Source organism: Pinus tabuliformis, chromosome 4_2 (assembly GCF_031772625.1).
Source record: "Pinus tabuliformis cultivar Carrire ecotype Pingquan chromosome 4_2, CPIR1, whole genome shotgun sequence".
Classification (NCBI taxonomy): Eukaryota; Viridiplantae; Streptophyta; class Pinopsida; order Pinales; family Pinaceae; genus Pinus; species Pinus tabuliformis.
Window position 1 is genome coordinate 869,715 of NC_142304.1, and position 23,730 is coordinate 893,444.

The following is a 23,730-nucleotide window of genomic DNA, read 5'->3' on the forward strand; positions in this document are numbered from 1 at the left end:
ATTTAATGGAATTGATCTCGGAAGTAGAATTTGCATGAGTAGTGGAAGGAGGGCTTTAAGCATCCACAACAAGAGTCGAACCATATGGTTTACTCGTCAATTTTTAGTTGGAAGAAGAAATCACGCCATTGGCGACATGTGATTAAGTTACTAGGAGCTTAAGGAACAATATTGGAAGCTCACGGAGCATCTGGTATTTTATCATAAACCATGTTAGATTGGGTATAGATAAGATCCAAATACTGGGCATGAGCAATTACCTGCTCTTTGGTCACAACTCTGCCCTTGGTGATGTCTTCTGTGATAGATGAAAACAAAGACTTGATGAACCATTTAGCTAACAATTGGTCGGGAATAAAAATTTAACCAAACAATGACGATGTCACCACTCATGAATGCGATGAAAAATGTGAGTGGCACAAGTTTTTTTGAAATTGGTTAAAAGTTCAGTTCCAATCTCATATCGAATGGGTAACTAGAATTGTGTTAGGAATGTGGTAGCCAAGGAACTGAAATTATCGAACGAAGCTCTTGGTAATTCAATATACCATTTTGTTGTTGTACCAGTGAGTGTATGGTGGAAAAGACGCAAACAAATAGAGTCATCATTGAGAGAGTTCAAATAACACCACAAATGATAAGTCATCACATGTGTGGATGGGTCTTCTCCAAGATTTCCATTGAATTTTAGGGTTATCACTAGGAAAAATTGTGGAAATAACCGACCATCAAGGAGAATGAGAAATGGGATCGTTGGTGAGCCTGGTCAAATCTGGAAATTCGAGAGTTGCTACTAAGGGAAACTTCATGTTGAGGTCCATTAGAGGATACCCTTGGTAAGATGGAATGGCCTAAGCGAAAGGTATTGTGTTATGGGATAGGGAGGATTTTGATAACCAGAATACACATAACCTTGCTTCCTAACTACAGGATAACCTTGCAAAGGTTGAAATGACTGGGTTTGGATTTGTTGACCATAAATCATTTGAGGGATTCCTTGATATGGTTAATATTCTTGCCACGTAGAATTTTGCATCATCCCAACATAAGGTTGGTTAGGTTGTGCCTGTGCCATACCATATACATTCTAACCCATTTGAATTCGAGGAATGGCCTGGCCAAGTGGTTGTGATTGTAAGTTATCTTGAAAAGGTTGGGTATACAGGGTTTGAGAAGCGCCAGATACCAGTGGGATAGGTTGAGTTAAATATTTAGCCTGTAAAAGTTCGCTTATATTCACTTCAGCTTGAACAGGTTGAGATATAGTTTGTTGAATAGGAATATGAGATGTAGGTGGAATAGATGAAAAACTAAAGATGAAGCCACAACTGAACCAAGTTGTACAGGAACGGTAGGTTGCCAAACATTAGCAACCATTCTTGAATATGGAGGACTCATATGAGGTTGAGAACTAACTTAAGAAGATGGAGATATCCCTATAAGAGGTTCCCCCCCACTAAAAGAGGAGGGTTATACAGAGGAAACTTCCCCCCAAGAGGAGGGTTCCCAATCAGAGGTGGATTAGGTTATTGTAGGTGTCCATACCCACTAACATAAGGACCAGTGTGTTGCTGAATTGTAGGAGTAGATGGAGGAAGAGGAGAAGAATGTGTAGTGCTAATCAAAGAAGTTCCAAATGGAATTCTAGATGCAGATGACATGGGACAGGTCCATAGACTGGATGTTGTGCCAAAAAAGCTACTAGACAAAGATTGGTAACTAGGCGGGATGGACGGGTCACCATAAAAATGTGTTTATGGTGATGTTACAAACATGGATGAAGTTGCAACATGGGTTGTCTTGGTAATGGTAGTGGATACAGGTTGAGAAACCATAGTAGATTCAATCATGGTAAATTGTCCCAAAGAGGGTTGTCGACATAAACTTAAAGGCAAGTTGAAAGGACAAGAATTAGACAAAGGAAGTTGTAATGGAGTATGAGGATAAGTAAAAGGATGGACCTGGAGAGGAGGGTTGAGGCTCTTACTATGGAATCTCTTTGATACACATAAGACCAGGTGGAAGTGGTTCACCGTTGGGTCCAAGATATAAAGGTTGTGGTTGGGTCTTAGAAAGAGGAAGAGAAGAGGAAGGTCCTAAAATAATAGGTGTCGATAACTGAGGTGTCTCAAGTTGGGTGACCTTAAGTTGTGTCAACTTTGATTCAGTATAATCAGGTTCAATAACCTCAGGTAATGATATTTCAGGCGCTTTAGTTTTGAATGTGTCATGGAGAAGTAATCTCAGGTTCAGTACTCATAGGAAAATATGATTCTGGTGGATCAATTTCAGGAGGAGGACCAAAAGTAATAGCCCCTAAAGTACTAGATTTGGAATTTTGCGTTTTTTTGTGTTGTTGACGATGGCCAGGATTTGCCTCAGATGGAAGAGGAGGCTTATTTTTCTTTCTAGATGAACGATAGAGGGTAGGGTATTGTTCTTCCACATTGGATTAATAAATTTTAACAATTAACAAAAAAAATAAAAAAAATCAAAGAGGGTAAACTAGGCACAAAGGTTTACCAAGCAACTATGAACTACAATATAAAACCTTGGAGAACCAAGGATTCACGTATCGGAAGGAAATCTCCCTGAATGTTGTGTTTGGTGTATCACAGTATACAAGGCGGCTGACTCAATTACCTATGCTGAAGATAGCAAACTATGGTGGAATTCCAAAATATACTCGACGGTACGTGGAAGTGCAATTTGTGTTAGTGTTGTATAATGTGTAACCGTACAATGAGAGTGTTCCCATATAACTTTCATGCGTGTAGCATCATCCAATATACCCAGAGGTACGTGTAGAACGGTTTGATACACTTACATATGTGGAATGGGATATCACCCCTGGAATGCAACGCTGGAAAAAAACAACAACTCCTATGTTTATAGATGTCAGAACACATCTCTAGCCTGGACCTCTAGATGTTTTCATTAATGTTTCAAATGCTCCTTAAGGTTGATTCAATAAATTTTAAATTTTATCTTGAATTAAGTTTCAATTTTCAAGGCTCGCCACGAATTTCATGTGAATATCCTAAAATTGCAAGTTGGCATGCTGAAATTAAACTTTAATTTTAAATGAAAATCTATATATGAGAGGGAAGAGAACAAAGAATATGCAACATATAGGATACCACAAAAAATTTTGTTGAATGAAATTCCCCCAATACAATTGTTCCAATTCCAATTCACACACAAAACCATACATGCAATGCATGATGCATAAGATTTTTGTTAAGAAACTAACACACAAAAAGATAGAAAAGATAGATCAACGACTTCAAAATTGGCCTTTTCGAGGGGGAAACCTCCTTTACATTACACAAATGAGCAATTCTTGGATGATACAAACTACAAGACCTCCTTTCTATACATAGGAGTCTAAGGGGTCCCAATACAATCAAAGCCTACATAAAAATAATATTTTAGGGGCACAACAATAACAATAGTGGGCTTCTATGGGGCATAATAATAACAACATGGGGACTATATGGGCACAATAATACAATAAGGGGGTTTCACTAATAACAATAAGGGGTTACACTAGTAGTATAGGGACCTAACATGCCCCTCTCCTTCAAAAAGTGTTGTCTTCAACGCTTGAGTAGTTCTGGATGCTTTAGTATAAAATTATCATCCTCCCATTTGGAATCTTCAGTTGGTAAGTTCCTCCACTTGATGAGATACTCTAAAATTGATCGATTTCTTGATTTTATGACTGCTTCTGGCTCCAATATGACTTTTCCTTCCTCGTCAATTTCTGGAAATATTGTTTGAACTGGGATCTTCTCACCTATAAGCTTCTTTAAGCATGAAACATGGAAAACTGGGTGCACTCAAGAAGATGCAGGAAGCTCCAATTTGTATGCCATAGTACCAATCTTTTGTAACACCTTGTACGGACAATAATACTTTGGTGATAATTTATTATCCTTTTTAGCTTGCTTGAGGGACATTTGTTTGTATGGTTGTAGCCGTAGAAATACCCAGTCACCTACATCAAAACTTATTTCGCTGCGATGTTGATCTTCCTATTGTTTCATTCTATTATGCGCCAAACAGAGGTTATCCTTTAAGAGTTTGAGAACTTTTTGTTGATTCTCGAGGTGATCTTCCACTACTTGAACCTTAGAATTTTCTATTAAATATGATGTGATGGACGGTGGATGATATCCATAAAGTGCCATAAATGGGGTCATTTTTGCTGGAGTATGGAAGGAAGTGTTATACCACCATTCAGCCAAAGGAAGCCACTTGACCCATTGTGTTTGTTTATCAAAAACAAAGCAATGAAGATATCCTTCCAAACATTTGTTCACTATCTCAGTTTCCCCATCAGATTGAGGATGATAAGATGAGCTATGAGCTAACTGAGTACCCAAATATTCCACCTCTTGTACTCCAAAGAAACATTTAGAGCTTTTTGCATATAATTGTTTCTCCTCCAATAGTTTGAGCACCCTCTCAACATGTTGAACATGATCCTTCCAAGACTTTCTATAGATTAGTATATCATCAAAAAATACTAACACAAATTTTCTAAGGGTTTGAAAATGGAATTCATCAAACCTTGAAATGTAGAAGGTGCATTGGTAAGGCCAAAAGGCATGACCAAAAATTCATAATGATCCTCATGAGTTCTAAATTTTTTTTTTGGAATGTCTTCAGTCTTCATTCTGATTTGATGATATCCTAAACGAAGATCCAACTTGGTGAAGTAAATTGCTCCATGTAATTCATCCAATAATTCATCAATGACAGCAATGGGAAATTTATCTTTAATAGTAGGCTTGTTGAGACCCATATAATCCAGACACATGCGTCATGATCCATCCTTCTTGTGTACCAATACCACTGGAGCAGAGAAATAACTTTGACTAGGTTGAATTATACCAACCTCTAACATTTTTGCAACCATACGTTCAATTTCACTCTTTTGGGCATATGGACATATATAAGGCTTGATGTTTGGGGGAACAATTCGTGGAATCAAATGAATAGCATGATCATGATCATGAATAGGTGGGAGGCCTTTGGGAGTCTCAAATACTTTGGAATGATTGTCCAAAAAATTTTGGATGTCTGGAGAAATAGATGATTTCGATGTGGGAACCTCTAGTGAACATAATTGTGAAATTGTGCCTCGTTGTTCTTTCTTTAGAAGCTTTGTCATGTTGTTAGAGTTGATTATCTTTCTCGCTTTCCCTGCAATATCTCTTAATTCAACTTCCTTTCCTTCCCAAAAAAATTTCAAGAAAAATTCTTGAAAATTAAAGCTATCGTACCCACAGATTGTAGCCATTAGACTCCTAGTACAACATTTGCACCACCCATTGGAATGGAAAGCATTGGACTATTCAAGACATATTCTCCCATGGATAGATTAATATTATGGCACTTTCGAGATAAATTTATGGTTCCTCCATTTGCAACCATTACTTGAAACTCTAGTGCTGGATATAGGAAGCAATTCAATTCCTTGGCTATCTTACAATGAATAAAATTATGGGTACTACCTAAATCAATCAACACTATTACTTTTTTCTTCTTGATATACCCTTCTATCTTAAGAGTTTGAGGAGTGTTAATTCTTTTCAATGCATTACAATATATGGTTAGATTCATTTCTTCTTTTTCTAAGATTGGTTCCTAGTGTATATCATCTTCTTTTGATGTTTCTTGTTCCTTTTCTTCCTCATCTTCACAATCTATGTAAAATAATTTCTTCTCAGCACACTTATGACATTTAGTGTATTTGTTATCACAACTGTAACAAAGCCCTTTTGCTATTTTTTCTTCCAATTCTTGTGGTGTCAACCTTGTAGGTTGTGGAAGGCTAGGGGCAACAACACTTCCATCTTTATAGTTGTGAGTGGTAGGCATCCTTGTTTCCATAATTTTTCTTTCCATTTTTCTTGCCAACCTAAATGCCTTCTCCAATGAATCAGGTTCCCAAAGGAGAACCTCATGTTGGATGTTATCCTTTAAATTCCCTATGAGCACATCAATCCTATGCTCTTCTAGAATATCTTTTACCCTTATATTAAATTTTTGGAAGTCCTCAATGTGCTCCATCATTGAACCCTTTTGTTTGTCAAGATTTATCAATTGGCTAAAAAAGTTTTTGATTTTTGCATCCTCATAATGTGTTATCATTTCTTCCGTAAAATTGCCCAAGTGAAAATTTTATTACGATAGCAAAGCCATTGATACCATACAAACTGATTTGGTTCCAAATATAAAGTTGCAATGTGTACCTTTTGTGTGTTTGCACATCATGTAAATCAAAATATTGCTCCCTTTGTAGTATCCAAGTTACCAGATCCTTGCCATAAAATTTCCTCATATCTATATTTGGAATATGGTGGGTCTTTAATCCAACGTTAGATTCTATGAAATCATGATTAACATTTCTTTTGTTCTCATCATGAGTTTCCTCTACTACCTTTTCAGCATTAGGAAGCCTTTCTTGTAGTGACTCTGTCCCACCTTCCTTCAAACCTTCAAAGTCTTTCTTCAAATATTCCAGGTTTCCATTCAATATGTATTCTATACCATTTATCTTATTGATCATATCTTCGATCACATTCTTCAAATCATCCCTCCAATTTTGTTGACTAGGTGTTTCTATTTTCTTGGTTCGAGCCATTATTTTTCTTGCTTTTAGTAGCTCGGTCTTGAATCTATTGTATCTCTGAAATTTCGGATCTCCAAGGTCTGAAATTGGTACCTCTAGTAGCCCTCTACATCCTCTTTCTAATGCCACTAGTCTGATCAAAATTTGATTCTCCAAGAAAGAGTTATGCCCAATCTCCCAAGATGACATGATTATATACCTTTTCAGTAGAGTAAACTTGTACAAAGTTCCACATGTCAATGTTTTGACCTTCGGATTTGAAAACAATACATAGAAAGTTACAGCCCGTCCTCTTTCTATAACTTCTTACGAAATTTCAATCTGATGCTCAAAGAGAAATTTATGACAATTTTCCCAAGGTCACCTATTTGGGATGTAATTCGAGAGCCTGCAAAAACCCTAAATGTATTGGACCGTATCTCTGAAAATATAGCGAAACAAGATTGGAAATTTGGGTCCAAGTTTCATCAAGATTTTGGCTCAAAAGAGTTTTAATTTTAGCTTCTGAAATGTCGTATAAAAAAATTTATAGCAAAAATTCCAAGATAACCTGTTTGGAGCAGCGAAACCCTAGAATCCAAAGCTCTGATACCAAATGTTAAGAAACCAGCTCACAAAAAGATAGAAAAGATAAATCAACAACTTCAAAATTAGCCTCTTCGAGGGAAACCTCCTTTAAATTACACAAATGAACAATTCTTGGATGATACAAATGACAATACCTCCATTCTATATATAGGAGTCTAAGGGGTCTCAATACGATGAGAGCCTATATAAAAATAATATTATAGGGGCACAACAATAACAATATTGGGCTTCTATGGGGCATAATAATAACAACATGGGGACTATATGGGCACAATAATACAATAAATGGGTTGCACTAATAACAATAAGGGGTTACACTAGTAGTATAGGGACCTAACAATTTTTCTTTTGAATACCACTTAATTTTCAGACAAAAACTAAGATATTTCCCTAATCACTTATAAAAGAAACTATTCAGAACGATGAATGAAACACCAGTTCTTTCAATCAATTGGTTTGCTAATGACCTAATTCACAAGAACAAAGGAAAATCTAAACAAATTATTATCAAAGACACTCAAAATCAAAATCAAACAAGATGAAGGCTTCTAAGAGACCAAGACACACTCAGGGCGACAAGGAGGACCAACTGGAACAAAGATAATCAGAGAGAAAATCAAAAAAAGGTAATTTTTTGTATGAAACAAGGGTCAACACAAGGGTTGAAAGGCAACTAGTGCTCTATAGTGCAAGTGCAGAGAAGGTCGGGGAGCATTTCAACACTTTGTCTCTAGACTAGTGATGAGCTTCTAAATTAGACATAAATTAAGGCTCGTGCCTCTAAATTAAACATAAATTAAGGTCCATCTAACCATCCTTTAGCATATTAAACCTCTCTTCTTGCATTAGATAATTTATTTTTAACTTTAATATATTCATTAGGAAGGTTTATGAATAATTGGATATTTGTGCCTAATATTATTTATTCTTGTGGAATATTATGAGAATATTGGGCAGATTATGAAGATTTGGAGGAGGAGATAATTTAGTGATCTGAATTGGATCCATGAAGAGCTGTCAAAAGAACCATGACTATATCAGGTTGGGACAGACATCAACGAATTAAGAAACAACAATCAAAAACACCTCTGAACAGTGGCAGTTAGCAGCCAGCATGGAGCGATGAGGACCTCAGTCAAAGCGCGCTGACCGAGGCCCATGGAGACTGTGCAGGAGGCGAAACTAGCCCCTGGGAAGCCTGGATTGGGAAACAGATGCAGATTTTGATGCGCAATTAGCACTAATCGTGCATCGCTAGGAAACACCCCTCAAGAAGGAGAGGCCTCGAGCACTCAGTCGCATGAGAGCCGGTAAAACCGTGGGGAAAAGGCTAAAGGTCAAGGTGGGACCCACGCTCTGAAAACCAGTAGTATTGATCGGGGGCACCCTCAAGCGGTAAGCAGTTTTAGTGAAAACAGAGCGATTCCACTCAGCGCCCGACGCATGGCAAGTGGAGGAGAGAGAAAAATGCCGTTGATCGCGCACTAACGGTCGAGCAAGTCAACTGCGCGAAACGTGCGAACGGCGTCGGATCTGGAGGCCCTAGATGTAACGGCTGAGATTGCACCCGATGGGGAAGCCGAAATCGACGGGGGATTAAGCCACGATTTATAAGAATTTGGCATCTGATTTGACTACCAAGGTGGCAGAAGACTCGTTCCACGACGTAACGGAAAAACCAAACCGATGAAGTGAGTTAGCGCAACTGCAGGAGGACATGTGGCCACTCCCTGTGAGTCTGATGATGACGTTGGAACAGGGAACTCCAAGCGAAGCTGTAGCAGGCGAACCGATGGAAGTGGAAGGGGAAGTGAACAGCCATGAGCTCGAATGGCCTTAAAGCCATGCACAGGTAAATCAGAAGGATACAGGAACCCCGAGAGGAGGACAAGAACAGAGAAAGAAAAGACAGTGAAGCAAAAGCAGAATGGAAGACAAAGGATCGAGCTGACCAAAGGCAGCATCGAGCACCTGAGAGCTTGAGAGATTCAAGCCATCCCTAAGAGGATCTGTCCGGACGGAGCACCCCATTGGGCTCTCTCCATTAAAGACCAAAGGGTCACAGAGCTGGTAAGGAAAAGAGTCTGTGTACTCTAGTGGCTTGGGGCATCCAAGAACCACCTGCCAAGAAAATCTGTTTCTGGAGACTCATATTGAGCTCCTTCATTGTAATTCTCTACTTTAAGACACAATAAAAGAAGGCCACCACTAAGAGCTGGACCGGAGACGTGGCCCTAGAGGATAGGATGAACTCCTTATTAAACTCTTGTGTTCTTATAATTGCTTACTGTATTTCTCTATTGTTTTCCATTTCAAGTGTCTGTGTATTTGCAATCTGATCAATCTGTTGCCTAAATAACATAGACACACACCAGCACATGAGTCTGTAATACCTTCATGTAATAAATCTTTAACTGAGGTCACTCATAGGGTGATTATCATATCAAGTGGTATCAGAGCTTTAGGCTGTAAGGTTAGACAAGCTTGTGTTGGTTTAGTTGTTGAATGCTCACTAGATCAAAGCTCAAATTAGGAGAAGAAGAGTTGGTGGAAACTAATCCTCAAATTGGGAGAGTCTATCCTCGGAAGACAATGTCAGAGGAAGGCTATGTGGGGCCAGACCCTCAATTCATAGAAAGCTTCCTAGCTATAAAGTCCATGGTAGAAGAAATGTATAGGGACTTTAGAAAACATAAGGATGAAGACTCATCAGGCTCTAAACAAGACAAAGAAGAAGATGAGTCTCACTTCCATGACCACTCCAAAGGAAAAGGGAAAGAGGAAAGCTTTCTCACACCTCCTAATAGCCCTGTGCATAACAAGAAAGCATCTTTGATCAAGCTAGATGTTAAATTTTATTTGCCTATATATGATGGAGAGTTAAATGCAGAAAAGTTGGACAATTGGATTAGACAAATTGATGTTTATTGCAGAGTACAGAACATCGACTAAGACAAGAGCAAGATTCAGCTGGCAAGCCTACGCCTAGGAGGAACTGCCTTGGTTTGGTGGGAAGGCAGAACCCAAGCTGATATAGAAAGACATGTTAAGACTATCTCTGTCTGGAGTGAATTTGTTTCTGTAATAAAAAAATAGTTCTATCCATTGGCCTACATGCAACAAGCCATGATGAGTTAGCAAACTCTTCGGCAGTTGAAAGAACAAAGTGTGCAAGGGTACACTCAAGACTTTAGAAAGAGAACATTGATTCTAGGAATCTCATTAGACTCACCAGAAACTCTTTTGAAGTACATTGGTGGTCTACATAGCTACATGAGGCATACCATCCTCATGTTCAATCCCACTAGTATAGATGAGGTGTCTGTACAAGCTACTCATCTAGAAGCTAGAGGAAAGAATGGAAATCCAAAAGTTAGGAGACCATCCCAACCCACTGCAAGTAAGAGCAAGGAGAAAAGAAAGCAAAAGTGGAAAGCAAGGAAGGCTAACACTGCACAGAAAAGAAAGGCTTCATGCACTCACTGTAAAAAGGATGGGCATGATGATGAGCATTGTTGGATTCTGCATCCAGAGTTGATACCTAAGAAGTTTGAGGGCAAGAAGAAGAAGACTGCTGCAGCTATTCAGAAAGATTTGGGTCGGACTCGGGAGATGAAACAACCATTGCAGCCACAGGTATAAAAGGTAAGAATTCTGAAGCATCTACTAGTAATTCTGCTCAATCTGTTATTGATGAAGAAAATGAGAGAAAAAGACATGAGCTTTTCCATATTCAAGTTTTTTCCAAATATCAAAAGATCGATACTTTGTTTGATAGTGGCTACAAGTAAATTTAATTTCTGAAGCAATTGTAAAGAAATTGGGATTAGAAACCACACCTCACAAGAAACCATACCCATTAGGATGGTTGAATGATAAAGCACAACTGCAAGTGACTAGACAGTGCAAACTCAAATTTTCTTTTGGGTCAGCGTTTATAGATGAGGTGGAGTTAGACATAATTCCTTTGGATATATGTGGAATTGTTTTAGGAAGTCCTTACTTGTATGATAGAAGGGCTATTTTTTATAGAGCTGAGAACAAGTATCTACTTGTTAAAGATGGAATCGAATACTTTGTAAGAGCTCATAAGCTAAAGAATAATTATACTCTCATAAACTCAGGGCAGATGAAAATAATGATAAATTCATGCAAACAATGCTTACTGATGGTTGTCAAGGAAAAGAAACCTGATAAAACCAATGTATTTGAGGGTTGTAATGTTAAACTGCAAGCTGATATAGAAAATTTTGTTTCAGAATATGATATCTTGTTTCAGGAACCTAAAGATCTGCCACCCAAAAAGGAAATATTATATGATATTATTTTGCAACAAGATGCTCCATTGCCTAACATTGGGATGTACAGGTTGTCAGCTTTAGAGAATGCTGAAATCAAGAAGCAGGTGCAGGAGTTGCTCGAGAAGGGGTTCATCAGGCCTAGCACATCACCATGTGGGTCACCAATCATTTTGGTGAGAAAGAAAGATGGCTTGTGAAGAATGTGCATTGATTACCGAGAACTGAATAAGGTAACGATCAGAAATCGTTATCCCCTTCCTTGCATAGATGATATTTTAGATTAATTGAAGGAAGCTGTTTATTTCACCAAGCTAGACTTGCACAGTGGATACCATCAGGTCAGAGTTGCAGAACAAGATGCATGGAAGACTGATTTCAAAACAAAGCAGGGATTATATGAGTGGCGGGTTATGCCTTTTGGCTTAACTAATGCTCCTGCTACTTTCATGAGATTAATGAATGATGTACTCAGACCTTTTCTTGATGATTTTGTTATTGTGTATCTGGATGACATTCTGATTTTTAGGAAAACATGGGAAGAACACTTAAAGCATTGTAAGTAGATACTAGATGTTTTGAAAAGAGAAAAAATTTATGTTAAACTCTCAAAATGTGAATTTGGCAAAACATCTCTAAACTACTTGGGTCATATAGTAGGGGGTGGTGAATTGAAAATAGATCCCTCTAAAGTGGCTGTCATTGTGAACTGGCCTAAACCCAAGTCTACTATAGAAGTGAGAAGCTTCTTAGCAGCAGCACAATATTGGAGGAAGTTCATTTCTAACTTTTCCTCAATTGCATCTCCCTTACATGGTTTAACAGGATTGAACAAGGTGTTTCAATGGGGAGGCAAACATTAGAAAGCCTTCAATGCCTTGAAAGAAAAGATTAGTACAACCCCTGTACTAGCATTGCCTGATCTGCAAAGACCATTTGAGATCCAAACTGATGCCAGTGACTATGCCATGGGAGCAGTGTTGACACAACACGGTAAACCCATATGTTATCATTCTGAGACTTTTAATCCTGCAGTAGTTAACTATCCTACATATGATAAATAATTTTATGCATTAGTTCAGAGTGTGAAAAAGTGGAAATATTACTTAATGGGCAAAGAGACAATAATACATACGGATCATCAACCACTTCAATATCTACACTCCCAAACTAAGTTGCAGCAATCAAGACACTACAGATGGATGGGTTTTCTACAACAATTTCATTTAGTCATCAGATATAAAAAGAGCATACATAACAAAGTTGTAGACATGTTATCTAGACCTATTATAAATGCATCTACTATACTTAAGCATAATTCTGTGCTACATGAAAGCTACATTGAACAATATGCTCAAGATATAGACTTTAAAGATGTATATGCAACCTTGGGTCAAGGCAAGAGAGTAGAAGAATTGGATTATCATGTAAAGGACCGACTCTTATATCATTGTGGGAAACTCTACATTCCACAAACTGAGAGAGTAAAGATAATTAGAGAAGCACACACTTCCCTGATATCAGGTCACTTTGGAGTAAGTAAAATAGTTGCACAACTACAAAGATTTTGTTATTCGCCAAAAATTAATGAGACAGTTTCTAGATATGTAAGAGGATGTACCATGTGTGCTAAAAGCAAGCCCAGCAACAAAAAACTAGGCTTGTACACTCCTTTACCAGTACCTTCTCACCCTTGGGAAAGTGTTTCCATGGATTTTGTTGGAGGATTGCCTAAATCTAGGAAAGGTCACGATTATCTATATGTTGTTGTGGATAGGTTTAGCAAAATGTGTATTTTGATACCTTGTAATAAGCAAATTACCGCTGAACAGACTGCAAAATTGTTCTTTGAACATATATGGGTTCATTTTGGGTTACCCACTTCCATTGTATCTAATCAAGACACCTGATTTGTGGGGAAGTTTTGGTCAAGTCTGTGGGAACTAATGGACACCAAACTAAAGAAAAGCACAGCTTTTCATCCACAAACTGATGGCCAGACAGAAGTAGTTAACAGGACAGTGATCCAGTTACTGAGAGGATACTGCAGCAAACATCCTAAGCTTTGGGATGAACATTTATGTTATGTGCAGCATGCTTACAATAGAGCAAAACATTCTTCTACACAGAGATCTCCTTTTGAGACCTGTTTTGGTTTCACACCAAGGTCTCCTTTGGATTTTGTCTTTAGTAGAGATACCATGGTTGATGGACACAGTGATGTGGACAGGGCAACTAGGTTCATTGAACAGATCCAAGAGATCCACCAGGCAGTTCAGGAACAACTGGAAAAGAGCCAAGCCAAGTACAAGGCTAAGCATGACAAGCATCGGATGGAGCATAGTTTCCAAGTTGGTGACCAGGTCTGGTTGTATATCAGCAAAGACAGGATGCAAGGTGAAGGTAAGAAGCTAAAGCCTATCAAGTATGGCCCCTTCAAGATACTTGAGAAGATTGGTGAAAATGTATTCGCCTTGATCTACCAGCTTACATGCACATCTACTTAGTCGTAAATGCAGATTGCTTGAGATTGTTTGAACCTTCAATGATTGAGGACCCTGAAGAGCAGAGTCATTTGCCTTCTATTGATGACCTGCTACCTGAATATCTTAATGAATTACAGGAATACACAGTGCTAGATAGGACGGAGAGGACGATGCGCAGGGGAGATGTGGAGTACCTTAGGATTGGGCTCAAAGGTTCAAAGCCGAGCAGTGCAAAGTGGATTGAGATTGGACAAGTGAGAAACCAATTCCCTCACTTAGTCGATGCTTAAAAACCAACTTTTGGTGGTCCAAAATCTTTTTCAGTGGGAAGGCCGTGATCCGAATTAGATCCATGAAGAACTGTCAGAAGAACCATGACTGTATCAGGTCAAGGCAGACATCAACGAATTAAGAAACAGTGATCAAAAACACCTCTGAACAGTGGCAATTAGTAGCCATTGTGGAGCAACGAGGACCTCGATTAAAGCGCACAGACCAAGGCCCATGGAGACTGCGTAGGAGGCGAAACTAGCCGGGTGGGAAGCCCGGATCGAGAAACAGAGGTAGATTTTGATGCGCGATTCGCACTTAGCGCTAATCGCGCACCGCTAGGCAAAACCCCTCGAGAAGGAGAGGCCCCGAGCACTCGGTCGCATGAGAGCCAGGAAAACTGTGGGGAAAAGGCTAAAGGTCAAGGCAGGACCCACGCTTCGAAAACTGGCGGTATTGATCGGGGGCACCCTCAAGCGGTAAGCAGTTTTAGCAGAAACAGAGCGATTCCACTCAGCGCCCGACGCTTGGCAAGCGGAGGAGAGAGAAAACTGCCATAGATCACGTGCTAACGGTTGAGCAAGTCAACCGCGCAAAATGTGCGAATGGCATCGGATCTGGAGGCCCCAGATCTAACGACTGAGATTGCGCCCGATGGGCAAGCCAGAATCGACGAGGGATTAAGCCGCAATTTATAAGAATTTGGCGTCTGATTTGACCGCCAAGGTGGCAGAAGACTCATTCCACGACGTAACGGAAAAACCGAACCGATGAAGCGAGTTAGCGCAGCTGCAGGAGGACATGTGGCCACTCCCTGTGAGTCTGATGATGACGCCGGAACAGGGAACTCCAAGCGAAGCTGTAGCAGGTGATCCGACGGAAGTGGAAAGGGAAGTGAACAGCCATGATCTTGAATGCCCTTAAAGCCATGCACAGGTAAAGAAGAAGGATACGGGAACCCCGAGAGGAGGACAAGAACAGAGAAAGAAAAGACAGTGAAGCAAAAGCAGAACAGAAGACAGAGGATCGAGCTGACCAAAGGCAGAATCGAGCACCTGAGAGCTTGAGAGATTCAAGCCATCCCTGAGAGGATCTGTCCGGACTGAGCATCCCATTGGGCTCTCTCCATTAAAGATCATAAAGGTCACAGATTTCGTAAGGAAAAGAGTCTGTGTACTCTAGTGGCTTGGGGCATCTAAGAACCACCTGCCAAGCAAATTCTATTTTTGGAGACTCATATTGTGCTCCTTCATTGTAATTCTCTACTTTAAGACACAATGAAAGAAGGCCACCACTGAGAGATGGACCGAAGATGTAGCCCTGGAGGATAGGGTGAACTCCTTATTAAACTCTTGTGTTCTTATAATTGCTTACTGTATTTCTATGTTGTTTTCCATTTCAAGTGTTTGTGTATTTGCAATCTGATCAATCCGTTGCCTCAATAACATAGACACACACCAGCACATGAGTCTGTAATACCTTCATGTAATAAATCTTTAACTGAGGTCACTCATAGGGTGATTATCAGATCATTTAGGGACTTGTTCCCTACTATAGGAAAATGATTAATAAATAATAAATCAATAAGATATTATGGAATTATGGCATAGATTGTTGAACTCCAATGATTGAGAAAATCTACGAATGTGTTCCACTAATCAAGGGACCAGATCCACTAATCAAGGGATTTTGGTGGGGAAAGCTTCCTCCATTCATGGGGAATGATTCCTAATAATTTTTTATAAGTACCAAGTCAAATTTTCCTCTAGGGATAGATTTTCATTAGTGTTATTGTGGAGAGAACTCGTATTTTTGCAGCTCCATTGTATTTTCTTGCAGGGATGTAATTCTATTGATGGAAATAATGAAGATTGGTGTCATGTTCAGGTTCTAAATATTGTTCTCCCCCATAGTTCTCTGAGTTTCCTTGGGCTTGACCATCCCAGGAGCCTCAGAGACCTTTTGTATCATTTTCTTTCCTTCTTTTCACTACTTATTCACATGCATCTCTTGATTTTATTTCTTTCTATTTTTGCATTTAGTATTAATGGTTTCTTGTTCTAAGATTGAGTTAAATTGTTGATGTAAGTTCTTTGTTAGGATCACAAGCACTATTTTATCCTTGGAAAATCTTTGGAAGTTCATAGTAACAATTGAGCTGCTTGGATTAGTCTTCTTATTCCCAAGTCTAAATTGTTGGACCTCCATTTTAGCAAAGAACAGTAAATTTCTGCTATTTTTTAGAGCATGCTAACAAGCTTCAATCAAGTTGGTTCCACTTGCATTAGATCACAAAAACATTCTAGTTCATAACAAAAATTACCCCATTGCATTTTCACTTGATTTGGTTAGGCATTTTTTAGATTTACTAGCTCACTAGTTCTTGAATTTCTAGATTTTCGACTAGTAATGTTTTTTTATTTTTTTTGCATGGGTTAACAAAGGTATTTTTGAATGATTTCACTTGGAATATGGACCTAAGACATCCTAGTTAATAAAAAAAAAATTCCCATCCAATTTGGATTTGATTTTCTTGGTCATTAAAACCTCACCAATTTCATCATTTCACAAGGAAACTTCTCCAAGATTTTTAAGCAAATCCATCCATCTCCCAACTTTGGTTTTGAGTTCTAGAGTGGTCCTAGGTTACTCCCTTGCCTCATTCCATCCACAAAACACAATTCCCTAAGCTTTCCATCACCTTCAACATCCATCCTTTTTTCTCTCGGCTGTATCCTCTAGGTTTTTAGTACATCCTGTAGGTTTTCCTGTAGTGGTCTGTTTTGAGGCCGAATTGAGGGAAAACCTCCAGGAAGCCACACAAGGTCACCTAAGGGTCTTCCAAGCCTTCCAACCATCCACCATCATATCCAAGCCACCTGACACATCACCAAAAGATATTAGCTTTCACACTCTCACATGAAAAAAAGACAAAAAGAAAAACAGATTTATTTTATTCATTTACATGCACAATAGTAGAAGGTTTGATGGTTTGAATCTGCATGCTTAGGATAGTAGGATTGCATACATGTTAACTTAGACTTCTTTTGAAGCAAATTCTCTTGGCAGTTAGTTAGAAAATGGTGTGTTTTAGCATTGGATTTCAGTCTCTTTCCTTGTACTTTCTTTCTTGCAATAGGTTAAGGTTCCATTTCAAACATTTCATTTTCTGCAATTAGTTTAGGATTTGAATTCAGTACATGAACTCCATTACATCATGGCAGCAAAGGAAGGACACATTGTATGCCGCACATATAGTGACGATACCTCTTAAGTTTGTACGAACCCGGGTTGATAATTAAACTCGGTAGCCTTGGGAGTTGCAGCATTTTTGTTGCAATACCGAGGCTCATCACTTTATGGCATCGTTACTGGGGAGGTGTCAAATTATGCATTTTTTTCTTCCCTAGTTGATTCATTTCTTTTCACTTTTTGCAACAAAAAAAAAGAATTGCATTAAGCATATTTAATTTCAAAAGTATAAAATTGCATTGCATTATAGTTTTCATTCAATCATAAAAACAAAAAATCTCCAACACCAACTCACCCCCCCATTTGATCATGTAGTGCAGTAAGAGCCACATCACCATTCACTTTTGTAGGTAGAAGAAGAAGATGACAAAGAATGTAGAAGAAATGGATGGAGATGATGACAATGAGGAAGATCCTCTCAGATTTTCCATTCAAGATACTAATGGTAGTGTGAGCATGAAGAACATCCCTCCATCTTTTCTTCCAAAATTTCATGGTCTAAGATCAGAGGATCCAGAAACATTTCTCTTTGAATTTGAGATTGTTTGTAGATCTTATGGTTACTTATTAAAAACTCAAAAACTGAGATTGTTTCCTTCAAGTTTGAAGGATAGAGCTCTTAAATGGTTCATGAGTTTAGGGATTAATTCAATAAGATCATGGAATGATATGCAAAAGATATTTATAGAAAAATATAAGATCATGATCTTAAAGAAGAAACCTTTAGAATGAATCAAAGAGAGGATAAGAGTCTAGAGGATCTAATAGAGAGGTTCATGTATAATGTTAAGAGGGGAAAACTACATCATTTAGGATCCGACACACTAAAAACCCTCTTACTTAGAACAATTAAGGATGAGTGGATTGATATTATTGATCTCGTGAGTAGAGGTGATGTATACCAATTATCATTTGAAGAAATTTGTGAAACATGCAAACACATATCAAGAGGAAGGGCAAGAGTAAGTCAATCAACATCAAGATCGGTAAAAAAAGCTAAACTTGGAAATTTGTTTAATGACTTTAAAACAGAAATTCTTAGCAATCTAACCGAACAAGTAGAAATGTTAAGAATGCAAGATGAAGGAAAAGAAAATGTTGATATTTGTGTTGCAGAATCACATGATGTTAAATGTTGCTCCTCATCGCCAAGGTTGAAGGAAGTTCACCAGGATTAAGATGGAGCAAGTCAATTGCCAATGCAACAATGTTATGTAGCTCCAAGAGGACCATGGCAACCTATTCAGCCTGATATGATGCAAGAGCCTAATTCACAATTTCAAGCTTATGCACATCCACCTCAAAGTAATTGGAACACACCCTTTCCTTGGAAACATTGGCCATCTCAACCTCAAAACCAATCTTGGCAACAAGGTTGGCAAGGAACTTATGGGAGCCATCCACAATATCCTCAATATCCTCCATACCCAACTCCATGTTATCACTACCATTCACCTCCATGACAACCACAGCCCCATCCACATCCATCTCAAATATACACTCCCACTCAACTACCTGTACCACCATTTCCAAACCCACACATTGAAGTAGCTCAGCCCACTTACAATGATGAGATACAACACTTCCAAACATCTCCTCTTGAGATCAATGTTATTTACCATAGCTCAAGAAAATTATTGCAAAAAAAATATTCTCTTCATATCATTGAAGGACTACATCTAGAAGAAGAAGATTTGAAAGAGAAGATCAAAGAATCATGGGTTGCACTTGATGAAGAGCAGACATCAAAATTAGAGATTGAGAAAGCTCCCTCATGGTTACCATCAAATCCTCCATGTATTCAAGAGAAAAATCCACAAAAAGAGGAGGATTTGAAGGTCATGGTAGAAAAAAACATGAAGAATGATCCAAATCAGCAAAAGGCCAAGGACATCACAACTATATCGAAATATGGTTCCAGACAGTCACTGAATTGCAACAATACTCTCTTCTTCAATTTTGCTTGTATACATCAAAGTCAAAGCATTTGATCACTCAAATTCAGGTACATGTCAAAGCATACATTCAAGCCTGCACATCAATTTTTCTGTCATCTTGATGTGCACATGGCTCCATTGGAAGTATTCTTATACTTGAAAGTGATTTGTTTTTTAAGTAGAGTAGGGTAGAAGAAAAAAAATGATGAAAAAAAAAAGAGAAAAAATAAAGATCTCAGGTGAAAACCTCCTTGGAGACGCCTGAGATTGGCTCATTGATTGAAAACCTCCAGGAGGTGGTCAATGGGTTGGGAAAAAAGAAAAAAGTATAAAAAAGAAAAGATCTTAGGTGAAAACTTCCTTTGAGGCACCTAGGCAAACCTACTAGTTGAAAACCTCATTGAAGTGGCTAGTAGGCCTAGAAGAAAAAAATAAATAAATAAATAAATCCTTGCTCTATGCATCTCTTTGATGAATGCATGTACTCTCCAACATCTACAAGCAACAAGAACAAGTTGGTACCAAAAGGAAAATTGGTCAAGCCTAGTCAAAAGAAGTCAAATTTTGACTTTCTCCTCCTTTGCTCAAATGCTCCGACAAGGCCAAGGCCATGCCAATCCATCACCCTCATCTATTTCCACCATCCACCCATCATTCTCAAGCTTCTACCATTCAATTTTCTCGTTGTCCTAAAAAACTACAAGATGCTCTTTTTTACTAGAAGATACAAAAATATAGAGCAGAAATTTGTTTTTGTCATAACTTGAAAACCATACATCCATTTGCCAAGCTATTTCAGGGGGCAATGCATATGAATGATGGTAATGTGTTGAGTCTATTACATATTTTCTATCCTGATGATGGATCCCCTTTGGGGTTCGAAACGTCGATCTAATGAACAAAGTACTATGGATAATCCGAGTCATAATTTTCTGATGGTAATGTGCTCAAGCAATTTCAACAAATTCCAATGCACAGTTTTCAAGAAATCAACCACCATCACCTACAGCCATTTTTTCATTTTCTTGATATTTGTGCATCCATTTAAAAATTTGTTTCATGGGGAGATGCATATGGATGATGGTAACATGCCTAAGAAATTTCAGAAAATTCCAGTGCACGGTTTCTAAAAAATCGGTCTCCATCACCTTCAACCATTTTTAGTTTTTCTCGAGATCCGTGCATCAATTAACCAAATTTGTTTGATGGGGAGGTGCATAATGATGATCAAAATATGCTCAAAAAATTTTAGGTCAATCCATTCTACTGTTTGGGAGATATGGACAAAACAAGTCGTTGTCCTCAAAACCTACAAGATTCCCTGAGATCCTATAGGATTAAAAACAGCACCTACAAGATTGGCAGTGAGCAGTTTTTAAAGGGAAAAATAGAGGTTGGTTTCATCAAGCAGTGTTAAGGAGGTAGGCTCTACATTTCCCCACATTTTTCCAAGTGAAAAGGAACATAAAAAACCCTTCTAGTTTGTTGAAAGTAATTGCAGCATAAGGGAATTGTATACACAGAATTTTTAAATTTGGTATCAAACCTATACAAACCTCCATCCATCAAAGAAAATGACAGGGAGAACCCATCAACACAGTGAGGATTCATCAGCACCCTCCTGTACTAGAGATATTCACAAGGCACAATTGGATGGGTTTCTTTGAAAAATTGAGGGGATATGATGATGAAGTAGCCAGAGATTTGTAGTCAGCTTCAACATGGAGATCTAGAGGTCAAAGAAGCTCCTCTAGAGCTTAGCAGCATGCATGTCTCTCCAAAAACCATCAGGTAGGTATAGGTATGAAATATTCTTGACCTCTTCTCTTGAGCATATTATAGTTAGAGATTTGTTGTCAATGCATGAGAGATGAGGTTTGATAAGCTAAGGATGGGTCAGCAGTCTCAGCCATCTTCAACTAGTTAATTGCAGCTCACTCCTTCACTCATGCAATGTTGAAAAGTCAAATTATGAAGGGTGATGATTTCAAGGAATGAGGAAAACAGTTAAAAGAAGAAATTTTTGCAAAGGCCAAGTCACCACAGCATTCCAAGTCCTCCATCCACTTCATATTCACTATCTATCCATCATTCATCCATTCCATTTCATTCTTGAGAAAAAAAAAAAAACAAACAGAGCATCCTCTCCATTTTCACAAACCTACACTACTCCCTTTGAGCCCTAGCATCATCATCCAATCCCTCTTCATCATTTCTCACCACTCCCATATAGTTAGAAGACTCTGAAGGAAGAAGGAATGACTACTACAGGAAGGCAGAATGCTGCTACAAGAAGGAAGAAAGATTGTGCTAAAACCCAACATGACAGTGCCTAAAAGAGACCTAATCAAAACAGAGAACTCCAAGGTCATTAGGCAATCATCTAGGCCACAAGGGAGAAGAAGAAGACAACAAAAGGAAATGAGGCATCCACCATGAAAACAGAACTCAAACGGCAGTGATGAAAAGAGGCTTTCCAAAAGACCTCTAATATCTTTCTAGCTTTTGTCCAAGGCCTAAAAGATGTTATAGAAATGAGAGAAAGGCATGAGAGTCAAGTTGAGGGCTTGTCCTAGGCTCGGACTATCATTTATGCTAAAAAATATTTTCCTATAGTTTTAGCAAGGTTTCCTATAGGTTTCTTGTAGTTTTGACAAGAATTACTACAAGATGTCCTAGTTCTCATCTAAATGCATTTTGAAGGTGTTAGAGGTGTCCAAATGGCAGAACAAGGTAGCAGAAGGTTGATAAGGGTGTGCAGGACCTTGCCAAATTGAAAAATATTCAAGAACCCATCTTGAATAAGGGGAAGAAGGCAAGATAATGGTCTCAAGAAACAGTGATTTTCTTTGCACAAATATGTTTTTACGCTTGTCCTTGCAGAACTTTCAGCCAATATTCTTAATGCGCAAGAGAAAGTCCACCAGGGCCATGGATGAGGCACAATGAGGTCACTAAGTTTCTCAGAGGATGAGAAACACTTTCAGCAGGGAGGTATGATGGGCCTCTAAATTAGACATAAATTAATGCCCATGCCTCTAAATTAAACATAAATTAAGGTCCATCTAACCATCCTTCAGCATATTAAACCTCTCTTCTTGCATTAGATAATTTTTTTTTTAACTTTAATATATTCATTAGGAAGGTTTATGAATAGTTGGATATTTGTGCCTAATATTATTTATTCTTATGGAATATTATGAGAATATTGAGCAGATTATGAAGATTTGGAGGAGGAGATAATTTAGGGACTTGTTCCCTATTACATGAGGATCAATAATAAATAATAAATCAATAAGATATTATGGAATTATGTCACAGATTGTGGAACTCCAATGATTGAGAAAATCTAGGAATGTGTTCCACTAATCAAGGGACCAAATCCACTAATCAAGGGATTTTGGTGGGGAATGTCACACGGAATCTGTCAAGGGTGCGGACACGACTGACCTTCCTAGAAGTCTAAGACATTCTAATGACAAACAAGACAAAATGGAGTGATCTTTCTCTAAATACACCTTTTACAACATGAAAACTACAAGTGTTTAGGCTTACCTTATTCCAAAACGCTGTTGTTGAAGTCCGTTCTTGACGATCCGGATGAGCTCCTCCTTCAAGTCAATTCCTGCAACCACAAACAATCAAACAATTACCAAGCACTTGCATTTCATATAATAAAACATATATTCAACATGCAGACCAAGGAACACATGAAATAACTCATTAACACAAGCTATTGAGAAAAATAAACCAGTTTGTATTAATAACGAAACAAAGAAACTCTTACAACCTGGCCTTGGTGTTGTGCAAGTTCCATCAAGGGTTTTCCTCTACTTTGACAAAGCTCACCCTCTCCCAAGTAGAATCAAGTGAAGACAATCTCTCCTCACAAAGGCTCTAATGGAAGACCTAAATCCTGCAGCATTTACCCAAAGAAAATGTATAGCTCCAACCTCCTCTCCTTCTGGCTCAATGCCTTCATTTATAGTGCTGTAAAGAGGTTATTCAGGTCCACTATCAATGGGATCATCCCCCTCTATGGGTGGGATAGCTCCCTTATTGATGGGATAAGTTCCCCCTTAATAGAGATACATGAACCAACTGGAGGCGCATCCATTTCATCAAACCGACCTCTAGAATGTTCTAGAAGTAACCACAAGTAACTTTTTCAAGATAAAACTCGCGCATTTTGCCTTTTACAGAGGGACGCACCTGTCCCTTAACATACAGAGCGTCCATGGACGCAGATTTTGTGA